The sequence below is a fragment of the Mastomys coucha genome, unplaced genomic scaffold (genome assembly GCF_008632895.1).
Source record: "Mastomys coucha isolate ucsf_1 unplaced genomic scaffold, UCSF_Mcou_1 pScaffold15, whole genome shotgun sequence".
Taxonomy (NCBI): Eukaryota; Metazoa; Chordata; class Mammalia; order Rodentia; family Muridae; genus Mastomys; species Mastomys coucha.
Genome location: NW_022196897.1, coordinates 142081720 through 142097312, shown reverse-complemented (window position 1 = coordinate 142097312; position 15593 = coordinate 142081720). Strand labels below are relative to the sequence as shown.

General features: G+C 45.1%; 1 protein-coding gene across 1 annotated transcript in view; it reads right to left on the bottom strand.

Moving 5' to 3' along the window:
* Phf20 (PHD finger protein 20) overlaps window positions 1-3532 on the bottom strand; it is a gene marked incomplete at its 3' end in the record, with an annotated part of 110630 nt that extends 107098 nt beyond the window's left edge. Inside the window, exon 1 of the mRNA XM_031373273.1 lies at window positions 3372-3532. The remainder of the gene's footprint in view (window positions 1-3371) is intronic.
* Window positions 3533-15593: the final 12061 nt, after the last annotated feature.

Genomic DNA, 15593 nt, shown 5'->3' with positions numbered 1-15593 from the left:
TTTTGATGTTTGTTTTTTGAGACAGGGTTTCTCTATGTAGCCCTGGCTGACCAGGAAGTCACAGAAATCCCACCTGCCTGTCTCCTAAGTGCTGAGATCAAAGTTGTGCTCCACCACACCTGGCTGCAACACACTGTTTTTCATACTGAGGATCAAGCCAGGCCCTCTACACTTGCTAGGCCAAGTACTCCATCACTGTGCCACATCTTTCAGCCCAAATGACTTCTTTTCCTGATCAAAAGAACTAATGGGGGGCTGGAGAGATGGCTCAGAAGTTAAGAGCACTGACTGCTCTTCCAAAGGTCCTGAGTTCAATTCCCAGTAACCACATGGTGGCTCACAACCATCTGTAAGGAGATGAGATCTGATTCCCTCTTCTGGTGCATCTGCAGAGAGCTAGAGTGTACTCATATTTAAAAAAAAAAAAAAAAACAATGGAGGGTCATTTATGTTCTAGAAAGCATACATTACTAGAAAAGTCTCTGAAGCCCTCACCCAGAGAACAGGGAGATTAAAAGGAGTCAGTCAGCAGTAGTGGAAATGCCTTTAATCTCAGCACTCAGAAGGCAGAGAAAGCTGGATCTCTGTTAGAGTTTGAGGCCAGCCTGGTCTACAGAGCTAGTTCTAAGACAGCTAGGGTGCCAGGGCTACACAGAGAAATCCTGACTCAAAAAATAAAAATAAGCAAAAATGTAAAAAAGGAAAAGAGGGGAAAGAGGACGTGTGAGAAGGAACAGAACCTAAGAGCCTTAGAACCAACTAAGCAGATTGTTTGAGATCTGGACAAACAATCTTGAGATTTGGATCTAGCTAGCCTAGAACTCATCCTGTAGACCAGGCAGTCCTCAAATTTGCAACAATCCTCCTGCCGCAATTACTGAGACCAGACACACAAAAACTACAGAGGGCTTCACCAGAGACTCACAGAAAGTAAAGCACCAGAGGATTCATAGTTCCAAGAATAACCAAAAATTGCTAGGGAATTCCTTTCCATTTTGACTCCAGAACAAGTCAGGAGTCCTGGTCTAGATAAACAGAACACTGCCCAACAGGAACCAGAAACTAGAAAAATGTTTGGACAGACTGTGAACCAAAAGAATTCCTGTTTGCAGAAAAATAAACTACATATAAAAAATCATGTGAACCAGGCATGGAACTTCTTACCTGTACCCTAGCACTTGTAAGGCAGAGGCAGGGGTTCAAAGCCAACCTAAGCTACCTACAAAGTTCCAGGATAACCTGAACAATATCTCACAACCAACAAAAGAAAGCCAAGTGCACAAAAGGGTATCCAATCAGGGACGAAAGGCTCAGGGTGGAGTAACTATAAGAACTGCCTGGGGGCGGGAAGGGGGGGAAGAGGCCGCAGACTAAGTGCAGATATGCACTCAACAGAGGAAGGAAGACCCAAGAGCCAGGAAGAGCACATAAAGGGAATGTGGTTCCAAAGAAGGAAGGAAACTGAAGACCCAAAGGATCTTGATGGCAGGAAAGCTAGAAAGGAAAAGAAAGAGAAAGAGAGGGCTGAAGAGATGGCTCAGTGGTTAAGAGCACTGACTGCTCTTCCAAAGGTCCTGAGTTCAAATCCCAGCACATGGTGGCTTATAACCATCTGTAATGAGATCTGATGCCCTTTTCTGGTGTGTCTGAAGACAGCTATAGTATACTTACATATAATAAGTAAATCTGCCGGGCGGTGGTGGCACACACCTTTAATCCCAGCACTTGGGAGACAGAGGCAGGCGGATTTCTGAGTTCGAGGCCAGCCTAGTCTACAGAGTGAGTTCCAGGACAGCCAGGGCTACACAGAGAAACCCTGTCTTGAAAAACCAAAAAAAAAAAGAAGAAGAAGAAAAGAAACTTCTTTAAAAGAAAGAGAGAGACAGACAGACAGACAGAGACAGAAAGGGAGAAAGAAGACAGACAGAAAGGAGGGGGGAGGGGAGGGGAGAGGACAGAGGACAGGGCACCAAGGCAGGAGGATCATACCCAACAGGACTGCATAGTAAGTTCCAAGACGGATACACAGTTTTCCTGATGGCTCAGCACTTGAAGTCAAGAATGACCATCTGCGTTTGATCCCCAAGACCCATAAACTAGAAGCAAAGGAAAAACTTTCTGCAACTTGTCCTGTGATCACCACATGCATGTTGTGGCACAACTAGGGGCAAACAAAAAGGAAGCAGTGGGAAAATGGGTGGGTGGGGGATGCACCACAGCTAGGAATGAAAGGATTCAGGAGAAAGGTGTGTGCAGAAGCACTTGCTGCACCCCAAGGGTGCATCTCAAACCTTAAAGGGACACAGAAAGCAAAGATGCTCTAAGCAGAAAACAAGTCCCCCCACCCCGAGGAACAAGTTACCTTGGTGAACACATGAAAAAGTGCAGCCCCAAGGACAGACTTAAGGACAAGTCAGTGAACTCCCTTATAGGCCAAACTGAAAACTATGGGCCAGAAGCATCAGGAATTGGAGAAGAACTTGAAAGGGATGAGCATTCCAGACTGAAGGACTAAGAAAAAAAGAACTGACTCCCTCCCCCCCAAATTCCCTAACTTCTGAAAACATACCATATCTGAGGCCTGGAAAGAATTCCTCCTAGGAGTTGTGGGATATAATAAAGTATTCTATAACTTTGGTTAGTGACCTGATTTCTGAGGAACCTATTAACGGACTGAACCCCAAACTGGAAAGAGAGAACTGTTAATTAGGTTTGAATATGGGAGTGTTCCCTCAGTATGGGGAGCAAAGAAAAGAATGACTTCAGTCCGTTTTTAGGAACGGTTAGAAATTGAGAGAAAAATCCCAAGATTAGAGCTCAAGGAAGGGGAGGGACGCCCAGATTTTCCAAACTACAGAGAAAGGGGACACTCCCATATACAGGGTCTTCAGGAAAGGGTGTGCGTCTCAGATCAGCGTAAGAAAGGCACTACACGAAAACCCGTCCCCGCAGCAGAGGCAGCAGCTTAGGCCTCCCCATATCTCGCGGGCTAAGCCAGGGGGGAAGGGGGTGCAGCCTCGGCACCCCTCCCCACCCCCACTGCCCCGTTCCGCGCCCCGGGCCCGCACCTCGCGGCCCAGCCCCCTCGGGCCCCACTGATTGGCCGGGGCGGCCGTCATTCCCGCGGGTAGCCGCAGTGATTGGGCGGCGCTCGCACGCCCGCCACGCTCTCAGCAGCGGTCCCCGGGCCTCCCTCCGGGGCTTGGGTGATCCGGGGGCCAGTCGGGGAACAGGACTGAGCCAGGGTCCCGCAGTGGCCGGGGCGCCTGTCGCCGGTCCCGCCCCGCCTAGCGCGCGCGCGGCACGGGGCCTGCCCCGGACACGGCCCCAACCAGCTGCCATCGCGTCGCCGCGGCTCGCCACGAGCTCACCTCACGGCCCCGCTCCTGCTGCGCCGCTCCAGACCAACCGACAGAAGGACTGTGCGCGCTGCGCACCACGTGACCCCGGGGACGCGCCCAGCGTATCCCCCGCCCCCCACACACACGCACCATCTCCACCACCGAGTGACGCAGCCGCCTGACGGCCCCGCCTCGGGCCCCGCCCCACCCGATCACCAGGACGACAGCGCGAGCAGGCCACGCCCACCGCCCTGACGCGGGAACACCTAGTCCGCTCTCGCCCGTGACTGCTGAGGTCACCAGCAGCAGCAGCAGCGGCCTGGGTGCTGCCCATCTACTCTCTTAATTCTCCTCCGGAATGCGTCTGGAAGTCACTCACTTCCCTCTACGCCGTCTGTCACCACTCTCCACGAAGACCGTAGTCTTTACAGCTCATTACTTTCCCTCTTCCAATCCGCTCTTCACACGCAAGAGCTTATCAAAACGACTTGTTCCTTCTCCAGATGAAGGAAGAGCTAAGTCTTCAGGATCGATTATCGCCACGCTTTCTCGTTCTCACACATCCAGTCTGCCCTCTGCTCTGCCCCTTTCAAGTCCTCACCTGAACCTTCTCACCTCTGCCTTTACTCTCAACCCTAGAAAAGGATTCCAACGGGGGCTGAAAGAAAAAGAGCCGTATTTTGTCTCTAGGGAGCAGGGTCCAAGATGCTGCCACAACAAAAGAGAGGTTTTCCCAGTGGAACTTCGCAAGTGACAAGGAGAGGTGGTAAAATTGCTATTTAACTGAGGCGATCATGACTTGATTTGACACTGGAAACAACCAAACTTGCACTTCTTAAATTTTAAGTCTATTCACATCATGTCCCTACACTAACTTAACTCGTTAATCAACTTACCCGACTGCATCCTATGCCTTTGCTCATCTAACCACACTTTCTGCTCTTTTTTCTTTTCTTTTCTTTTTCTTTTGAAACAGTCTCAATATGTAGCCTTGGCTACTCTGGAACTCAGTGCATAGACAAGGTTAGTCTTGAACTCACAGTGATCCACATTCCTGCCCCTGACATACTGAGATTAAAGTCATGTCCACACAAAAGCATAGCTCTCCAATCAAAAGGATTAAAAGATGGTTTGTGGAACCAAAGTGTAAATTATCATACCATGGAAAACTACAAATTTAAATTACCCTACTTTATGGAAGTAGTTTTGTGAAGTTTTATAGAAACAAAACAAAGGAAGCTATAAACCAAAGCATTTTAAAAATTTCGTTAGTAGAGCCCAGGTGTGGTGACTCCTTTAATCCCATACATAGTAAATTCTAGGACAGCTGGGGCTATGTAGAGATACCTTCTCTCAAAAAAGTCAAAACAAAACAAAAACACAAAACACACACAAAAAAAGCACATTGGTAGAAATACTAAGTTAAGTAAGTAGTTACAGTAAAATGGAGCAATCTAAGACGCTATGCATTAACATTCTTAGCCCTTCCCCAGGTGGAGAATAGGGCTTTGTTAACTATACCATTCAAAGTTTATCTTTTATCAGGATCCTAGATCTGACACACAGATGGGCTCTTTAGAGAACCCAAGAGAAACCAGCTCAGAGACCTGCATCCTTCCAAACCCTCTACAGGCACAGTTTTCAGCAAGCTGGCTCTGGAGGCCGGGTTGTTTTGTTATCAGGAATTCTTCACAGTGTGAATCACAGGACACCACCCTGACCCCTTTCTTTTTTAAACAATGTCTCCAGAGCACAGGCTGTCCCTTGGCCTCCCAATGGCTGGACTTCCTATCAGGAGCAACCAGGCCCAGCTCTTTTCTGTCAGTTTCTCTTTTCTTTTCTTTTGTTTGTTTTTGTTGTTGTTGTTTTGTTTTGTTTTGTTTTTTTGGGACAGGGTTTCTCTGTGTAGCCCTGGCTGTCCAGAAACTCACTCTGTAGACCAGGCTGGCCTCGAACTCAGAAATCCACCTGCTTCTGCCTCCCAAGTGCTGGGATTAAAGGTGTGTGCCACCACTGTCCGGCTGCTTTAAAGTTTTTTATTTGTATATTTGGGTATCCTCATGTCTTTCAGGCTCATGCTCTCATGCTTTCCTAGCTTTTATTATTTTTTTTTTTAATAAGGCTGGCACTTTTTTTTGGTTCATTTTTCTTTTTTTCTCTTAAGTACATTTTTTTTTTTCAAGACAGGGTTTTTCTGTATAGCCCTGGCTGTCCTGGAACTCACTCTGTAGACCAGGATGGCCTCGAACTCAGAAATCCACCTGCCTCTGCCTCCCAAGTGCTGGGATTAAAAGCATGTGTCACCACTGCCCAGCATGGGTGGCACTTTTTTAAGCGGTAGGGATTATAAGGCTGACCTAATGTTACTAGTCTCAGTTTCAAATCCCAGTAAGATTCTCCTTGTCTACCTTACCTAGAAGTGCTCTACTAGTCTACAAGATTTTAATATCAAATTAAACATAAAGGAACATGGATGGATTTGTACCTCTTAGCAATACAAAAAAGATAAATTAGTTGATATATATGTGTGTGTATGCACACACACACACACACACACACACACACACACACACACACACACATATATATACTACTTCAATGTTTAGGCCCTGCTCTAGCATAATAAATTAATTACCAGTGAAATGACACTGTGAGGCCAGGCCTAGCAGGTTCAGCTTTGTCCTCCTAGATACTCAAAAGGCCAAGTCAACTGGGCAATTTAATGATAGATACCTTTTCCCAAAATAAAAGGTAATTTGGGCATTGTGGCACAGGGCTTTAATCCCAGCACTCCACAGGCAGGTAGATCTCTGAGAGTTTGAGACCAGCCTCAGCCACACAAAAAATTCCAGGCCACCCAACACTATATAGTATGCCATTATCTTAAATTAATAAATACATAAGTAAGTAAACAATAAGTAAAAACAGGGCTAGCAAGATGGCTCACCCAGTAAAGGTATACTGACTGGTTTTGTGTGTCAACTTGACACAAGCATCAGAGAGGAAGGAACCAGACTTTGAGGAAATGAAATGCCTCCGAGAATTCCGGCTGTAAGGCATTTTCTCAATTAGTAATCAATAGGGGAGGGTCCAGCCCATGGTGGGTAGTGCCATCCCTGCATTGGTGGGAAGCAAGCCAGTCATAAGCACGCCCTGTGGCTTCTGTATCAGTTCCTGCTCCAGGCTCCAGCCCTGCTTGAGTTCCCTCCTAACTTTCTCTAATGATGGGATGAGATGTGGAAGTATAATCCAAATAAACCCTTTCCTCCCCCAACTTGTTTTTTGGTCATGGTGTTTCCTCACAGCCATAGAAACCCTAAGACAAAGGGCATGTACCTTGAAAAGCCTGGTGACCTGAGTTCGAGCCCCAAAACAAGAAAAGGAAAAGGAGAGGTCTGACTCCAGAGAATCTACCCCGCCTTCCACAAGAACGCCAGGACATGTATGCATGCAAACATACAAAAGAAGTTTAAAAAAATATATATGGAAGACATGTAAGAGGCATAGCCTACTTCACGTGTGGAGGTCAGAGGACTTCCAGGGAATCAGCTTTTTTCCCTCCAGGCATTAGGATCCTAGAGATTGAACTCAGGTCTTCAGGCTCAGTAGTGAGTTCCTTTATCTGATCAGCCACTTTCCCAACCCTTAAAACACTTTAAAGTTTTTTTTCAAAACAGACGTGGAAATGTAGATCAGTAGTAGAGCACAATCCTGGCATACAGGAGAACCTGGATTCAAGCCCTCCTACCTAAACAACAAGAACAAAAAAAATTAAGAAATTCCAGTGGGAATTGTTTGTTTGTTGGGTTTTTTTGTTTGTTTGTTTTTTTCTGCTTTGTTTTTGGTTTTTCAAGACAGGGTTTCTCTGTATAGCCCTGGCTGTCCTGTAGATTAAGTTATTTGTGATGATTTTGAATACAAGTAGTGAGTGTACACTGTCAGTTCTGATAGAACCTACACCAGATGCCAGACTGGTGACACAGGCCTTTAATCCCAGCCCTAGGGAGGCAGAGGGCGAGGCCAGCCTGGTCTACAGAGTGAGTTCCAGGACAGCCAGGGCTACACAGAGAAACTCAATAAAACAAAGCAGAGCACGTGCCCCAGAAGCCTGATCCTAACCTGACCTTGGCATTTTGGGTTGGTTTCTTTTGTTTGATTGTTTACCTTATTTTTTTCTTTTCTTTTCTTTTCTTTTTTTAAATTCTTTGTGGAGTATTTTTGTTGTTGTTGTTGTTGTTGTTTGTTTGTTTGTTTTGTTTTGTTTCTTTCTTTCTTTCTTTCTTTTTTTTTTTTTCTGAGACAGGGTTTTTCTGTATAGCCCTGGCTGTCCTGGAACTCACTCTATAGACCAGGCTAGCCTCGAACTCAGAAATCTGCCTGCCTCTGCTTCCCAAGTGCTGGGATTAAAGGCATGTGCCACCACTGCCTGGCTAATTCTTTGTTTTGAGACTGATTTTCCTGTCTGACCTGGAACTCACTATGTACAGCCAGGCTGGTCTGGAACTCACAAAGACCCACCTTCCTCCATCCAGAATCAAAGACATGCATGAAGGGTTATAAATGGATTTCCTTGTTTTAGATTATTTTATTTTGTGTGTAGGAGTATTTTGCCTTCATGTCTGAATAGGCACCATGGGGGTGCCTGATGCTTACATCGGTCAGCAGAAGGTGTCTGATCCCTTGGAACTGAGATAGTTGTAAAATGCCGTATGGATGCTAGGACTCACCTGAACCCTCCACAAGAACAAGTACTCTTAATCACCGAGCAATCTGTCCAGGCCCTGACTGGAGATATTTTATCTTGCTCTGAGACCAGATCTTAGTGTGTGTAGTCTAGGCTGGGCTTGAACTCCGAACCAGGTTGGTCACTCTAGCTTACAGAGATCTGCCTGCCTGTGTGTCCTCAGTGCTGTAGACCCCATTAAGCCCTGTCAATGAGGGCTTTGATAACATATTGTAAAGTCACCTGAATGAAGTCTATCTTCCTAGTGCTTTGGTTTTAGAGAGACAGCGAGAAAATCCCTTACAGAATCACGACCTAATATGGACAGTTTGTTGTGCAGACTGTTGGAGTTTTATATGCTGTGGTTTAATTTCGGGTACACCTGAATACTTTTCTACTTTCAGACAGTATTATAACAGACCCTCTAACCTTAGGAGGACCCCAGACCTTAGCACAACTTATTCCATGATGGTAGCACCATTCAGACCATAAAACTTGGCAAATAGACTCTACCCCCCGCCAAAACTAAAACAAACGGAATCCATCAAGGCCCATAATTCTGGGAAAGCTTGTAAACGTTTTAATCTTGCTGTAGTTCTGACTGCTCTTGTTAAGTGAAGTATGTCAACCCAAGAGATGGTTTTTGTGCTTAAAATCTCTCCCTGAGAAAGTGTCAGGGCTATACTGGGATCTTGAACACCCTGGGTAGTCACTAGCTGGCTAATAAAGACTTTCTTTCATCCTTTCTTTCTCTCTCTCTCTTTTTCTTTCTTTCTTTCTTTCTTCTTTCTTCCTTTCTAAGATTTATTTGGGCTGGAGAAATAGCTCAGTGGTTAAGAGCAATGACTGTTCTTCCAGAGGTCCTGAGTTCAAGTCCCAGCAACCACATGGTGGCTTACAACCATCTGTAATGTGATCTGATGCCCTCTTCTGATGTGTCTGAAAAACCAAAAAATAAAAATAAAAAAGATTTATTTATTTATTTATTTAATGTATATGGGTATACATTCTTTCTTGTTTTGTTTTGTTTTTCGAGACAGGGTTTCTCTGTATAATCCTGGCTGTCCTGGAACTCACTCTGTAGACTAAGTGTACTTCAACTCAGAGATCCAACCGCCTCTGCCTCCCAAGTGCTGGGATTAAAGAGGTTCCCACCACCACCCAGCTAGAAAAGACTTAAAACCTGTGTCCTGGTCGTTAGTCTTCTCTGGTGGATACCCCACAGCAGTCTCTTTCTAAGTAACTTAGATGTAGTATGCCTACACAGCAAAGTAGCCAAGTGATGGTATGTCAGGATCAGCATCAGAGGCAGCCTATGACAACTTTAATTCTAGCACTCCTAGAGGCAGAGGCAAACAGATCTCCTCCATGAGTTTGAAGCTAGCCTGGTTTTAGTTCCAGGAGAGCCAAGGCTATACAAAGAAACCCTGTCTCAAAAAGCAAAAAAAAAAAAAAAAAGGGGCTGGTGAGATGGCTCAGCAGGTAGGAGCACTGACTGCTCTTCCGAAGGTCATGAGTTCAGATCCCAGCAACCACATGGTGGCTTGCAACCACCCATGATGAAATCTGATACAGTCTTCTGTGTATTCATTTATAATAATAAATAAATCTTAAAAAAAAAATTTTAAAAAAGCAAAAAAAATAAATTAAAAATAAAAATAAATTATTTTATGTGTATGTATGTTTTGCCTGCATGTATGTCTATGCACCACATGTATGCCTAGTGCTGGCTGAGGCCATCAAATCCCCTGAAACTAAAGTTACAAACCAAACCGTTGTCAGCTGCCATGTGGGCTCACAGAAGTGAAACTGGTTCTTTGAAAGAGCAACAAGTTGTCTTAAACACTGAGCCATTTCTCCAGTCACATTGTTTAAAGATTTTTTTTTAAAGCTATTTTTATTTTATGTGAATGAGTATTTTGCTGGCATGTGTATATGTACACTATCGTGTGACTGGTGCCTATGGAGGCCAGAAGCAGGCATGGGGCCCCCTAAAACTGGAGTTAATGATGATTTTGAGCAACCATGTGGGTGCTGGAATCTGAACCCTGGTCCTTTGCAAGAGCAAAAAGTGCTCTTAGCCACTGAGCTATCATCTGCCCAGCCTGTTTTGGTTGTTCTGGAATGAGGTTTCATGTAGCCCAGGTTGACCCTGAACTACATATGCCTTTAACTGGTTAAGAGCACTGACTGCTCTTCTTGAAGGTCTGAGTTCAGATCCCAGCAACCACATGGCGGCTCACAACCATCCATAATGAGATCTGATGCCCTCTTCTAGTCTAAAACTCCTTCACTAGTCCAGTCTTGCATTTACAGCCATGTGCCATTTAGTGCAACCTGATCTATTTCGTTCCACTTTCTGTTGTTTTAGTTTATGTTTTTTGAAAGGAGGTCTTTTAGGTAGCTCTGCCTAGCCTGAGACTTGCTCGGTAGCCCCAACCTCCCAAGTTCTGAACCACCCACCTCACCCTGCTGAGATGATATTACAGTCTAAGGTATGTTCTCAACCAGGACAGCCAGGACTACACAGAGAAACCTCGTCTGGGAAAAAAAAAAATTAAATATATTCATTTGTTATAAGTACAAGCATTGACACTGTTGCAATATAAGCAAAGGGAGCTTTATTAGAAGGATTTGGGGAGTCCTGAACAGCAACAGGATTCGAAAACCAGGAAGCCCAAGGGTAGGTCGAGCCAGAAGCGGCAGCTGCAGCTGTCGCCAGCACTGCAATTCATTCTTTGTCTTTGAGCAAAGTCTTGACCAGCAGCCACTGTTGATCAGCCAATTTCAGGTCATGTGGCTAGAGCTGGCCACCAGGGGTCAGGGGAACAGTCGCCCTGTAGTTCTTCCAAACGCAGAAGGGGGAGGTATGGTAGCAGAAAGACTTTGGCCAGGCAAACCACCTGATACTGATATGAATAAAGTATCCTTAGAGCTAGACTTTGATTGTTCTTATTGGGGGTGGGGGGCGGGTGGTAGATAACCCGTGCTGACCACGTTGTCTGTGAGTTCTAGGCCAGCCTAAGCTACATAATGAAACTCAACAGAAGAAGAGTAAGATGGTTCAGTGGGTAGACGAGCTTGTTTTGAGAGCCTAGTAACCAGAGTTTGAGCCTGGAACCCTCAGTGGAAGGACAGCACAAACTGGAAAATTGTCTTCTGGCTTCTCTATGCAGGCCCTGGCCCAGCAATCACACAACACACGCGGGCAGCCACTGCCGCCGACGCCAACGCTGCCACCACCACCACCATTATCCCCACCCAAAAATTACAGATTCTTCTCAGATTTTAAAAAAAGATTTGTTTATTTCAATTTAATGTGTATCGATGTTTTGCATGTATATAGGCCTTGTTGGTGCTGGTCTAGTAGAGGCCAGTAAAGGGTGTCAGATTCCCTTCAGCTGGAGTAACAGGAAAAGTACCAATTTCTCCTAACCACTGAGCCGTCTCTCCAGCCCCTGTACACAGATGATCTTTTGTTTTTCTACTTGATCCTGAGTATGGCATATTTACGATATCTATCCAAGGGCTGGAAAGACGGTTCAGTGGTTCAGAGCATGACTGCTCTTCCAGAGGTTCAGTTCCCAGCAACCACAGCCATCTGTAATGAGATCTGGTGCCCTCTGAGAGGTTAAAATTTTCAAACTGTACTGTGGGAACTTAGCCATTAGTTGAACTCAATGGGAGACTAGCTCCCAAGATTTAGAAAAATGAGAAACCAGCTCCCAGAACATAGAAGAATGGGAGACCAGCTCCCAGGACATAGAAGAATGGGAGACCAGCCCCCAGAGCTTAGAGACCAGAGCGGCTTGGCAGGAAAAAAGAAAAATGAGGTAGCAAACAATTGCCAGGTGGCTAACCTGATTCTGAACCCTAGCACAAGCCAGCACCATTCAGAGACTACCCCGTACTTTCCCCTGCCTTAGTTTCCCCTAGCAACTGTGTGGGTATAAAAACCTGTTTAAATGTTTGCTTGGGGCCAGACTCCTCTACCCCTTTGAGGGATATGAGTCTCACCCCAGCGCTGAATAAAAGAACCTCTTGCTGATTGCATCAAGTGCATGTCTTGGTGGTGTTTGGGGTCGTTGTTCCCGAGCCCTGAGTGTGGGGTCCTTCCCCCCATTTTTTAAAGAGCTCTAACACTTCCTCTTCTGGTGTGTCTGAAGAAAGCTACAGTGTACTCATATAAATAAAATAAATAAATCTTAAAAAATATATCTGTCCAAAGGACAAATGAGCTGGGCATAGTAACTCACATATTTAATTCTAGAACTCAGGAGGCAGTCAGGCCGACCTGATGACAGCCTGTTCTAGGCCAGGCAGGATTACACAGTGAAATTCTTTCTTTCTTTTTTCTTTTTTTTAAAGATTTATTTATTTATTATATGTAAGTGCACTGTAGATGTCTTCAGACACTCCAGAAGAGGGCATCAGATCTCATTACAGATGTTTGTGAGCCACCATGTGGTTGCTGGGATCTGAACTCAGGACCTTCAAGAAGAGCAGTCAATGCTCTTACCCGCTGAGCCATATCGCCAGCCCGAAATTCTTTCTTAAAAAAATAAAAAATAGCTTGGTGGTAGTGGTGGCGGCGGCGGCAGCGGCGCACGCCTTTAATCCCAGCACTTGGGAGGCAGATTTCTGAGTTCCAGGCCAGCCTGGTCTACAGAGTGAGTTCCAGGACAGCCAGGGCTACACAGAGAAACCCTGTCTTGAAAAAAATAAAAAATAAAAAAATAAAAAATAAAAAAGCCAGGCGGTGGTGGTACTCGCCTTTAATCCTAGCACTTGGGAGGCAGAGGCAGGCGGATTTCTGAGTTCTAGGCCAGCCTGGTCTACAGAGTGAGCTCCAGAACAGCCAGGGCTATACAGAGAAAACCTGTCTCGAAAAACCAAAGTAAATAAATAAATAAATAAATAAAAATAAAAAAATAGGGGGCTCAATGGTTAAGCGCACTGGCTATTCTTCAAAAGGACTCTGGTTCAATTCCCAGCATCCATATTGAAGCTCACAACTGTCTGTAACTCCAGTTCCAGGGCATCTGACATCTCCCACATTCCAGAGCATCAGACATTTATGCAGGCAGAATACTAATGTGAATAAAATAAAAATTCTTACAAATAAATAAATAAACTTAAAAATAATAAAGACCAAACACACAATATTGACTTAGAAGCCCTGCATGGTAACAGACTGCTTTAATCCCAACACTTAGAAGGTAGAGGCAGGCAGATCTCTGAGTTCAAAGCTACTCTGGTTGTTAGAGCAAGTTCTAGGACCAGTCAAGGCTACACAGAGAAACTGTGTGGGGAAACAAACAAAAAAGACACTAAACTAGGAAACTGATCTTTCTCAAACTTGCCTGGCCAAGCCTTTAATACACAACCTAAGGACGTTTACAAGGAAGTCTGTCTTAGAAACAGGGTGTGTGTGTTAGGGGGGAGGGGAGAGAATCAAAATAAAGAAGCAAGCTCCTTATCTCTCACAGCCTCAATGAGCGGAAAGTCTTGTGTCAGACTCAGCAGAAGAGAGCTCTGCGGTCAGTGTGAGAACTCACGAAGCTAGAACCACAGACCCAGGGCTAGCGCTCCAGGTGCTTCACTGCCACCGAGCCCAGCGGCCAGCAACCTCTGTCTTCGCCCCACCCCACTGGCTTTCCAGGCCGCTTTGATAGAAAGTTCCCAAACTCTTCAGGCCTCCCTAAGTGAGGAGGAGGAGAAGGAGAACTTCGCAGAAAGTCTTATTGCCAGCATTTGGCAGAAGAGAGCAGAAGAGAGCAGAAGGAGGAAGCAAACTTCTTGTCCTAGGCATTAAAAAGGGAATATCTACCCAGACCACTTCAAGGGCACAGACCCTACCATAAGGCAGGATGCAGTGTCACAGGCCTGTAATCCCATCACTAAGGAAGCAGAGACAAGTTGAAGGCTGTTCAAAGCCAGGATGGTCTCCCTGGAGTGAGTTCCGGGCTAGCTAGAGCTACATAGAGAGATCTTGTCTCCAAAACAACAAAACCAAAACAAAAAACCATGGGGCTGGAGAGACAGTTCAGTGGTGACTTTTTAAAAATAATTACTTCAGGGCAGGGGCGGTGGTGGTGCATGCCTTTAATCCCAGCAGTTGGGAGGCAGAGGCAGGCTGAGTTCGAGGCCAGCCTGGTCTACAGACTGAGTTCCAGGACAACCACCACTGCCCGGCTTAACTTTTTCTTTTCTTTTCTTTTTGGTTTTTCGAGACAGGGTTGCTGGCCTCGAACTCAGAAATCCACCTGCCTCTGCCTCCCAAATGCTGGGATGAAAGGCATGCACCACCACCACCACTGCCCGGCTTGAAGTTATATCTTAAAGAGTTGCAAAATGACCTTCCTTTTTAGAGCTGGGTGGTGGTGGCAAATGCCTTCAATCCCAGCACTGAGGAGCCAGAGGTAGCCTGGTCTGGCCTACAAAACAAGTTTCTAAGATAGGGGGATATACTAGAAACTCTGTACTAAGAAAACAAAATAAATAAATTATGTATATTTTGGCTTTTTAAGACAGGGTTTCTCTGTGAAGCTCTGGCTATCTTGGAACTCACTGCTTAGAACAGGTTGTGTAGACCATTCTGGCCTTCAATTTAGAGATCTGCCTATCTCTGTCTCCAGAGAGTTGGTATTAAAGGCCTGTGCCACCACAGCCCAAAGAGATAAATTCTATTTTATAAAGAATTTTTCTTTTTGGAGGCAATAGGGTAATGGGTAGTTACCGATGGGTACTAGGAGTTCCATCTTATGAGATCACTAGTGTAGCAAGAGTAGTGACTACTTTTTAACTTTCAAAAAAACGTTTTATCAGGCTGGAGAGATGGCTCAGCAGTTAAAAGCACTGACTGCTCTTCCTGAGGTCCTGAGTTCAATTCCCAGCAACCACATGGTGGCTTACAACCATCTGTAAAGGGATCTGATGCCCTCTTCTGGTGTGTCTGTAGACAGCTACAGTGAACTCATATACATAAAGTAAATAAAGAAATCTTAAAAGAAAAATGTAGTTTGTGATATTCTCAGAAAATATCTGGGGAAGGAGTAAAGTCACACTCGAAGCATACACGCTTAGAACTTACACATACATGGTTCATTTCTATTTTTAACCACTATTTGAAAATGATGTTGTAAAAGGAATATTGTTCTGTGTTAGCAAACTTCACAGCAAATGTTGCTAACTATGTTGAAATTCTTGATTATCAGCTGCCAAGAGGCATTAACCAAGGACAAGAGAAAATTTCAAAGGTTCATTGTGCCCCTTGACTTCAGAAGACTTGCCACTCAACAGCAGACCACACAATCACAAGTGTTCCTTCCCTCTAAGTCAAACAAACAAACAAAAAACCTGGCCCCTGGACATAGTGGTGTGCCCTTAAACTCAGCTCTCAGGAGACAGAGGCAGCTGGATCTCAGTGAGTTTGAGACCTGCCTGTTCCACAGAGGGAATTCCTGGACAACCAGAGCTACACAGAGAAACATTGTGCAGAAAACAAAACAAAACAAAACAAAACAAAA